Consider the following 10,730-nt stretch of genomic DNA (forward strand, 5'->3'; position numbering starts at 1 on the left):
CACAGGCAGAACAAGAACTGGAATGTGGGTTTCTTGACAACCCGTTTTTTCACACCCCTGATGGTCAGCATGGTTTGAACTCAGTTGTTTGCTGCAGCAGAGCACAAATTTTTCTGGGGGAGTATTTTATAGTTTGAGCCTGCTGAGAAACTCTTTCCAAAGAAAGTTCAATCAGGATGGGTGTGTTCCAATGAAAAGTCTGACTTTCCCTGTATCTGCAATTTTTACAAAACAGCATTCATGAAAAAGCAACTTTAGTCTTCCTTTCTATGGACACACAGTTCTGTGGCTCCATGGAGCAGAAACTTAGTCAGAGAGGAGTCCAGAATTTCTTCTATTTGATGGGCCAAATTATTTGCTGGTATAAATAGACTGAACTCTGCTCAGTGGGACGGTGGCCATTTATGCCAATAGAGGACTTGGCCTGCAGTCACAGACTCTTTGTTTTTAAACCACAAAGAGACATGACCTTAACTGTGCAGATCCAGGTTCAGACCTCAGCTACCATCACTTTCTAGGCATGCATGGCTACTTTGGTCGGTGGTCCCACTCGCTTCTTCACCCTGCACCCCGGAGACACCAGGGGAGGACAAGGGGACATGGAACAGCCCCAGGTTTGGAGAGCCCACTGACATCCCCATTCTCTGTTGGGTCTCAGGAGAAGAGCTGTCTGATGTTGCAGCCTGGATCAACCCAGCAAAGCCTGGAGGAGACAGGAGTAGATTTGGACAGGATCTATACACAGGGCTGTGGGCATACATCCTGGCTTGGCTTTGCACATCACAGACGTTCATGGAAACTCCATAGAAAGGACTTTCTTGGGTACTCTTCCTTCTGCACCACCTGCCCCAAACTGCTGTGGTTTGTAGTTCTCCATTCCTTCCTCAGCCACCCCACAACTGCTCTCTCCACATGCACTTGCAGAAATTGCTGGCCACTGCTTTTTCTTTTCCCCTCCTAGAGATGCAGAACTTCTCTGGTCTCTTGGCAGGGCGTCCCAGAGGACTGAAAAGCAGGGAGCCGTGATGTGTCACCTCCACACACAGGCTACGGCCAGGGGATCAGGGCTGTGCCCCCCCACTTTGTGCAGATCTCTCACAGAGGTGGTTGAATTTCACAAGGGGAGCTTAGAAGGGCTGCACATCTGTGTGGGGTAAGCATCAGGGGTGCAGGTTTGGGCAGCCCATGGAGACCGAGCAGGATTTCTCCAACTCATAAACATGCCCTTTAAAAGCTAATTGATTTACACATCTGGTTTTTACAGAGCGTTTTAAAATGGCAGCCCCTGGCCCTAAAAAAAATGAACCAACACACAAAAGAATTCAATAAATCATTAAAGCACTGCATCCACAAGCACAGCCATAGCTAAACCTTCAGCTTCTGAGTTTTTGGGTACAGGAAAGCCAGAGGTTACCATTGCCAATCACCTAAACACTGCAAACTCTGGCCAGCGATTGCCAGTTTGAACCAGCATTACAAAGACTTGCTTCCTGACTCTCACCTGCAGCAAATTGCTTTTGCTGCTGCCCCTGCAAATGTGTGCAGGGAAAGCTTACCTGGGCAGGGGCTGCTGGCCACACCGCACCCCACACACCCTCCCTGACCTATTTTTAGGTCCATTTTTTTGGTAAAATAGAACTCCTGCAGTCATGCTGGCTGTGCGTGTGCACTTCTAGCTGCCTGTCTGTCTGCCCTGAATGAGTTATGCTTCCCCCAGTCCAGCACAGCACTTGCTCTGGTGTTACTTCCCACACAGGGGACACAGCCTGGCAAGAGAAGAGATTTTGACTCTCATTCTCCTTTTTTCTTGTGTAACATTTTTACTTCCTACAAAATTGTATATGCCCTCCGGACAAGTTAGAAGATCAACAATACATGAATGAGTGGGATCAATTCACGGAGAGGTGGCTGGCAGTGGTTTATTACATCTTTTATCTTTTTTGCTGGGAGATCATTTGCCAAAACATTAAAAGGAAAATCAAGTAAATGGGATGACCAGCAACCAAAAATTGCCTCTTTCTTCACAAATTGATGTGATGACAATGGTATTTTGAATAAAGTAATAAAAAAATAGTTGTCTCCTTTTGAGGTCTGATCGCAGTTACCCCAATAGCCCACTAATTTACTGTAGCAATTCAAGCCATCACGTTCACATATATCACCAAAAACCTGGACAGGGCTCCCATGGCAACTTATCTGACAACAGACCATATATGTGCACCCTGTGCCTGCTTGCCAGAACACAAACCTCCAACCTTTTCTCTGCTTGCACCACAAGATCAAGACTATTAAAGAATATTGTCCATCTACATGCAGGCAGTGTTACAGTGCTTCTTGCACCTTACATTTGCATCCACTTTCACCTCGTTTTACACCAGTACACTCCAGAAGGCAAGTAAGAATAAAGCTCTGTTTCCAAAAAAACCTTCCAAAAGAGAGATGTTGCCAGTTTTTATCAAGTAATAATATCCAGGAGCACTAAGCTGTCAAAGCACAAGATGTGCTGAACTGGGCTGGGAATAACTCTGAAATCACCAAAAAATACTGCAAATCCCAGGGAAAGAAACCCTTAGAGCTCCAGGAGGGACATCAAGCTTGCTGTCTTTTCCTCTTTTTTAACCTTACTTGAGCTGCCTGTGACTGGCAAGAGCATCATCTTCTGCTCGAACCTATCTGGATTCAGGACGTACAAGCCAGAGAATGATCCAAGGCCTGTCAGTTATCAGCAGACAGGTGATGATAACACACTTGAAACAGGCCCAACATTTAAAAACTCTTGCTATAAAAAGGTAAAAGATTATTCAATCACAGAAAACAGCAGTGGAAGTCCTATTAGAGCTGGGTCACCATGTTTTCACTGGGAGTTGTATCTTCTGCTTTTGCTCCATCATCTACTACTCACATGACTCCACTTAGCAACCATATCTGATTAGGCTTGTTTATGCGTGAGGTGCTATTATTTTGTGTTTGAATTAGTGCCTCCTGTTTTTTTCCCTTTCCAAAAATACAGCTGAATTATCTCCTTTCACCCAGAGCTTGGGTGCCTGGTTATTCCCCTTTTGCATGGTGAAGCTGAGCATCCTCACTGTTCTATGGCTGGAATGGGAAGAAACAAAACTCATTTTCATGCAAATCCCCACAGTCTATCAGACATCATAGTTGTCAAGCAGGTCATTAGAGGCCTACTGTGTAAAATGAAGATTAATAATCAGACCTGAAGAAATAATTTGCAACAAATAATTTATCCAACGAGTTTAGATTTTTTTCTCCTTGTAGAGTTTCTGAGAGCAGATTGTTATTTCACCAGGGCTGGCCATCATTTGAAATGTTTTTAACTCATTACACTCATTGTGATTGATTCTGATGTTTCAGTATTACTTTTCTGAGCTAGATGGTTAGCCAGTGTTGATGTGGGACTTATCCCCTGGCTCAGGCATCACAATGTGGCTGAAAGGAATAAACTCCAGTATAAGCTTAAAAAGTACATTCCCTGAACACTCAATTCGTGCTTCTGCTAACATCACAAGAGTAATTTGGGAATTTTCAACTAAAATACGTGTATCTAGTAAAAAATGTATCTGAAAAATCTAAAATTTTACTCGAGCAAATATCACATTAGGCAAAAAGAGCCTCCAGCCAGAGGGTATCATGCAAGTCTTGTGAATGAGTATCACCAAAAATGAGAAAAACAAAGAGTTCATCCTGCGGGGGGAAAGGAAACAAACGTATCTGGCTGCTAATGTCCCGAAGGGCCCTATAGGACCCTAGACACATCCATTAAGTATAGAAGTAACTGAAAATGAAAACTTAGTCACACGAAATAGTATTTAGCAAAATCTGATCAGTTCACTACAACGGAAAATGTCAAAACATGGATTTTGGATAACTTTGATTAACCATTTTTGTTCAACCTATGACACATTCTGTTACGTTGGCTCGTAACGTTCATCTTATTGAGCTTGAAAAGAGAAACTGAAATTTTCTATTGATTTTCATCCTGTTACAAAAGTCAATTTCTATAGACATTAATTCCAATATGATGCACTCTATGGACATTTGAAGAAAGGTGGAGCACAAAGAAAGAAGCAAAATTCACCCAGTGAATTAATTCCAGCATCCAAGCACATTATCACTGGAAACCATTTGTAATATTCACCATCTTTATTAATAACATGGGGCAAAATCACACGTGTGGCTGATACTACAAAATCCTGGATTTCAAAGGAGTAGCTTCATTTTCAGCTCTGCTAATGAAAAATATGGAGAACAGTCCTGGGGGGCTTAAGAGCCTTTCAGTGAATTAAGAAAGACAATTTGTACCAGACTCCTCAATCCCATCTGCTTCGTATCTGGAGCACTTGGTGTTCCCTGCGCTGACTCACTCATCTTTGTGTTTGCAGGCAGGAGAAGCAGCGTCAACACCGAGGAGGGGTGGGAGATGGAGAGGTATTCAGCAGGAAAGGGAGGGGGAAAAAAAGCAGTGAACACTCAGAGCTTGCTTGTGTAGTCTAAAAAGCTTCCAGGGCAAAGCAGGCAAGATTGATAATGCTGCTGAGAGGGGAAAGCTGGCTGGGGAGAAGGAGTGAAGTGTTTTGCTTTGTGGCTCCTCCAGGGACCTTCTACCCATCCACCACAAGCTCCAGGGAAATCAGGGGAAGGTTGTAGGAACCAGAGATTCTCCCAGAAATCAGGTATTTCGGAGCATGGCTGCTGGGCAGCAGGTGCGTTTACAGCTTCCTTGCCTACAGTCTTGACTAAGAACACCCAAAACTTTGTTTGCAGTCACCAAAACTAAAGATGACTTCATGACAACCACAGGAATCACGTGGAAGAGGAGATGGCCTGGGATAAAAGGAGGTCTGCGGTTCATCAGCATTTGTGCTGACTGAATAGCACCAGTGATGAGGGAACTTGGTGCCCCTGGGGAGGGAGAACCAAGCAGCATTAAGGGACATTGGTTGCATTCCCAGCTCGGCCACCAGTACTGTGTGCCACCCTAGATAAGTCTCATTTCCATCTGTAAACTGGGAATAACTGCTCTTCTTCAAGGGGTGCTTTGAGTTCCCTTGAAAGGCATTTTATGTAAGACCTAACCTGCTATTTTGGTATGCTTAGATAAAAAGCAAGCATAGAAAGGAGCCCAAATCAACACCCAAACCAAGGAAAATCTTATCCTAGGCATACCAGCCCAACTCTTTCACTGAGTTTCTCACATGCAACACAAGCGCAGCCCAAACAATATTTGACTCTGTGTCAGCCCAGTTGGACCTGCAACTTCTGTGTGGGTTTGAAGTGAGGCGAAAATGGGCTCGACCACCTTTGCAGTGGAGGCCATCCCCCCTAACCACATCCCTGTGGGAACAAAGCCTTTCACAGAGCTGCATCACCCCTGGGTAGACAATAGCAGCGTGGCTGCAAGCGCAGCACTTCGCTGTTTAAATACATTTTCCCCCCGAGTGAGCATAGGTTTGAAAAAATAAAACACCAAAAAAAGCCACTGAAGAGAAACCCGACCTTATTCAAAAGCTGGCTGAACTCGGTGGGAAGACTCCCTATGAATTTCAATGAGCTTCAGCAGGCCTGTGGGGCCAGATTAATGTAAGAGCTGAGAGGAAGATTTCCAGGTGCTCCCCACACCCAGGGCCAGATTTTTAAGAACACTCAGCACTGATGTGTTTTGCCCTCCAGCTTGGCAGTGTGTTTACAGCCAGGCAGCCTGGCAATGGCAAGGAAACCCTGGCTGCCCAAGATATACATTTCTAGAGGAGATTATCTAGCTTTCCATCCATGGGAGAAGAGATGCCATACAACTCATCCCAGATGTGTCCGGCTGGCTGAGGCACGCACCAGCACTGCCAGGGCAAGCACCAGAGCAGGGGTTGCCTCCCCAGACAGGCTTGTGATGTCTTGTTGTGGTCAAGCCCAGACTGCACCACCACCACCACCAACTGGGGTTGGGATGGAGGGGGCAGAGAGCATCTCTGAGGGAGACCTGGCCTCCTTTGCAGGAATACAGGCAGGTGGATGTGAATCAGCCCACAAAGCTGCGGCCCCTTGGCATGGGCAACTCGGCTCTTGTGCCAAGAAGAAATTCTTCACTGTCTTCTTTGTCCTCTCTGCAGAGTCTAGACCAGTACGAAGGACCCAGGGGTACATCCTTGAGCTACAAACATTTCCACTCTCAGGAGTCTCAGCATATTCCCATTCTCGTGTGGCCAGACCCCATGAACACTAAGGAAATAGCAGCAGTTATTCTTAATACTGCAGTTACTCTTGTTCTTGTGGTGGATGGGGTTTCATCACCATGTCTGGTTTCAGCTGGCATTAAAACAAGAGTGAATGCCACCAAAATCTCTTCAAACCACTGCTGGGTCTATAAGCAGGAAGCAAGGGAGGCTGGGAAAGCAGTGACATTTACAGGGGATTTTATACAGCTGAGAGGTATTTAACCCTTTCTCCTATCAAGTTATTAAAAGAAATATATATGTATTTGAGAGAGGTGAGAGACCAGAAAAACAAATCAGACCTGATTGTTCTAATTACCAAAAGCACAGTAACTCAGTTAAGGTCTATGAAGAAAGAGGATTCACCTTCTCCTCCCAGAGACATGCCTGTGTGCCTGCAACAGTGCTCATTATTTTAATGGGGACCCAAATTTGAATTGCAATCCGGTTCTCCATGCTGCTTTGAACTGAATACAGCTGGTATCTTGCAGCAGCTGCTGCCATGGGAATCTCACTGATGAGAGCAGGATCTGTCTCACACTGACTCCAGATCTAGCACCTAACTGGGTGTCAGCCTGACCACGCAAGCCCTGGTGCCATCTCATTGAAGACCTAAATGCTGCCTTTGCAACCTCTCCCAGTGCTTTTATCCTGCAGCTGAAGTTTTTAATGAATCCCTAGAATTTATTTATGGGTTTATTAAGACAACCTGGTAAGACTCAAGGTTGCTGCAAAGATACCAGTGTATTGCAATACACAGCTACCGCAGACCCCAGCACTGGGTCTTAAATACCTAAAGACATTCTTGCCAGCATTATTTCTCTACTGTTTTTTTTTTAAATGCTGAACTGTATGTTTAGAATACACAGCTGTCTTTGTTCAGAATAAACCAAAAATAGCCGATTTTCCTCTGCTTAGCTGGGTGTTAAATTATTTACATTTCAAAACCCATAAGTAGAAACAATGACTGTATTTCCAGAGCCTGCTCCTGCTGTCAAATATCCTTTTCTCTTCTGTAACCTAATTTAGACTTCCTTTTTAGAGTTGCAGTTTAGCTCCATTTTCAATTATATTAGAGGAACCAAAATTTCAGGCCATTATCTCATCATTTCCATGAATAGCAAGAGATGTTCTCTGTGAAGGCAGACATAGCCCTTGTGGTGCTTGCACAGGCACTGGCCCATAACTGGGGATTCTCAGACACAGAGGGAAAGAGAGGAGTATTCAGCCCCCATGGTCCCTTCGGGTTTGGACCATGCAAAGATGCTTTGCTTCACCTATGCAACCCCTGTGAGGGTGCCCTTGTCCCCTCCAGTGGCAGTGGGGAGTCTCTCCAGGGAGATGTGGTGGCAGAGGGCACTGCCAGGGTGGCTTGTGGCTTGTCCTCCCTGTGTCCCTTTTCTGGGGCCACCGATGCGTGTTGTACTCCCGGGGGTGCTTGTGCTGTTTAGACATCGAGTCTGGCTGGGAGGATACGGCCACTAAAGTAAACCCAGAGGAAACCACACTGCCATGGAGGGCACTGAAAGCCCAGGCAGAAACCCCAAGTTATGACAAGATGCTGCATCCTGAGATGCTTCTTGCAGTCAGGGCTGCAATATTAAACTCAGTGCCTGGAGATCAGCCTAGGTCAACAAAACTGATTTGATAGGGGTGCAAGTTGGGACCTGAACAAGAAGTCTCAAATATCACACAGTTTCACTGGGCTGCTTCTCTGAAGGGCTGGCTGAGCCTCAGCATTTCTTTACTAACCCCCAAACTCCCCTTGGCATCTCCCCACTTCCTGCTAGCCCCTGCCAGGTGCTTTGCACTGCCATTGCGAAAGCCCTTGCAAAAGTGCCAGCCACATTTGCCCTGTTGCTGGTTAAATCCCCATGTATGTTACCATGGACATGGTGACTGCCTACCCAAAAGGCAACGGGAGCTGAGCAGCAACATGAACACCCTCACCAAGGAACATAGACTTTGGGTCTTTTTCTGCATCACCAAAACTTAATTGTATCTGTTTCTGTTTAGCAGACCAGCTTCCCAGCGGTGCATACTTTTCTTGGACACTTATAAAAGGAATATTCTGCATCTAACTTGAGTCTCAGCATTGCCAGACCATGTGATTTTATTACCAATCTTCTGATATTTGGAATTTTTCATAAAGCTGCAGCTCTTGCATGCAAGCAATTAAGTCAGACTCTCAGCTTTCACTGAGAAAGGAGAGGAAGTTTCTAGTTCTCATGTTTTGGAAAAGCTGGAAAATGCGCCTAAAGGCATAGACTCCAAAAGGCATGTTAAAAGAACCAATATGTTTTCTTTCTTTTTAAAACAATTGTGATTTAGGGACAGGAATGGGGGGCTTGATTCATGATTTATAGATTCTGTGCCTGGCAGCTCTCCAGTCTCAATAACAGCTCCATGCAGATGGATCTGGGGCTTTTTGAGAGCTGCTCAGTGGTTTTCACCTGATTCCCTGACGCACTTCTAAACAAAACCCCCAGAAAAATCTATATAAAACTTATTCTACAGAAGGCACAACTTAAAACTAGCATGTGGCATCTTATAACCTAGCTAGATCTGAAATGTCATGCATTTAGATTTGAATGGGAGACACCACCACTCTGCCAACTTGCTGAACACCATGTTTAGCTGGGGTGGGTGGCACTGAAGGTTTGAAAAAAACAGTTTCTGTGTGCATTTTGGAGTGCTCAGAGCTGGGATTGACTCTCCTTTAAACCTGTGTAGTATTTTGCATCACCCCATGTTATTTCTTAACCTCGCAGGGTTGCTGTTCCCCACTAGAACAGGAAAAACACCCTGCTCCCATGGCTTTCCTCCACAGAGGCTGTTCCCAGGGGTTTGGCTGAGCCAAGGGCAGCTGAAATCCATGCAAACACCAAGTCCAGTGGGTCCCAACTCCTCCTGCGGATGCAGCTCTCTTTTCCAAACAATTACAGATGACAAGATGTGAATAGGTATTAACACCTTTATTGCCTCATAATATCAAATGCACGGTAAATATCCTAATAAAAAGTTGTTCCTCAAAAAGGCAGCGCTGCTGTCAGGCTTAATGCTGTACCCAGTACACGTGTGCTGCGCACACTTGTGCTTGTTTTGAGAAGAAACGCCCATCCCACTTCATGAGCTAAAAGACTGTGAAACGCTACCACACCACACTGGCCCTGAGTTATAGGAGCACTATAGGTGCCAGTTAATATCTGTGAATTACAAACACCCTATCAGGGAGGCTGGGGCTGAGATTTCTATAACGGGTGAGAAAACTTGAGATGCTTTTCTTGCAGAGTGCAGGATCATATTAGGGAGAATTTGGCCCTGAATTGTTGAGCAAACTCCAATGTGTGGGCATTGTTCAGAAGGAGCATCCCATCTGCATCTCCCCAGCAATGGCGCAAGACTTATTCCCACTCCCCTTCCCTCTCACCTCACGTTATTTCACTTTAGTGAAAACCTGCTGTAGGCAGCTGCAAGCAAAACAAAACCCCACCAGGGCTCATCTACCACCAAGCATCTGTGAACAGAGAGCTTGTCTTTGCTATCGGACACATAAACTGGAAAGTGACACAGCCAGAGTGCAACTGGTGTAACCAAGAGGATACTGCTGCATGGCCAGAACTGGCACTGCTGGGGAAGGCGATGTAAACAGCTCCACCTTAAACTGCAGAGAGCACCTTAAGCTTCCTCCTGGCCTCCTGCCACCGAAACTGCTCCAGGCTGAGCTTTAATCAGAAGGAAGCTTGTGCTTTGCACAGTGGGGGAAGGGGCAGCCAGAAGGACATTTCTCCATTGATTTTTTAATTTTAAAAGTTTATTTCTTGGGTGGTGCGGTTTGGGGTTGGTTTTCTTTCCCTTCACACAATAAATTTCAAATTGATTTTGCAATCCTGCCTCCCCCATCCTTGTACTCTCCCTCTCAAATGTAATTGAGATGAGAGGTTTCATTTGTCCTCCTGGCATCCCCTGGTCCCCTGTCATGCTCTCTGAAGAGAGTTTCCACAGCTGGGCCCTGGGCAGCAACAGACTTGGGGGCAGCTCTATCCAAGGACCCCTGGTGGGATCAAGAATTCATTTCCTTCCTGGGGGTTCCTCAGATGGAGTCTGAATGCCTTTTGCAAAGCACCCGCAGCTCCCCCAGCCCTGGGCTGTGTCCCCAGTCCACGGCTCAGCTCTCCCTCCAGCCCAGCTGGTGAGTCTATTTTTCACCAGGCATTTCCTGCTAATCAGACCATTAGTCCTTGCGCTGATTAACCAGCTAGTTCTCAATTTAATTAAAACATAGGCTTTTTTGAACAGCCAGAGGTTTCAATCATTTTACTTGTATCATTCCAGATCTGATTGGCATTAGCCACAAGTATCAGGGGGAAACTGAAGCAGTTAACCCTTTCCATTGCTGAGGGAGGCTGCGGATTGCTGTAACGCTGCTTTGCGCCAGAGCCTAAAGATCTTGAAACACATTTATCTTGACTTTCACAGGCTTGCTCTGTTTTATTCAAATACAGT

The sequence above is a fragment of the Pezoporus occidentalis genome, unplaced genomic scaffold (genome assembly GCF_034315485.1).
Source record: "Pezoporus occidentalis ecotype Australia unplaced genomic scaffold, CSIRO_AGI_Poc_V1 ctg8, whole genome shotgun sequence".
Lineage (NCBI taxonomy): Eukaryota > Metazoa > Chordata > Aves > Psittaciformes > Psittacidae > Pezoporus > Pezoporus occidentalis.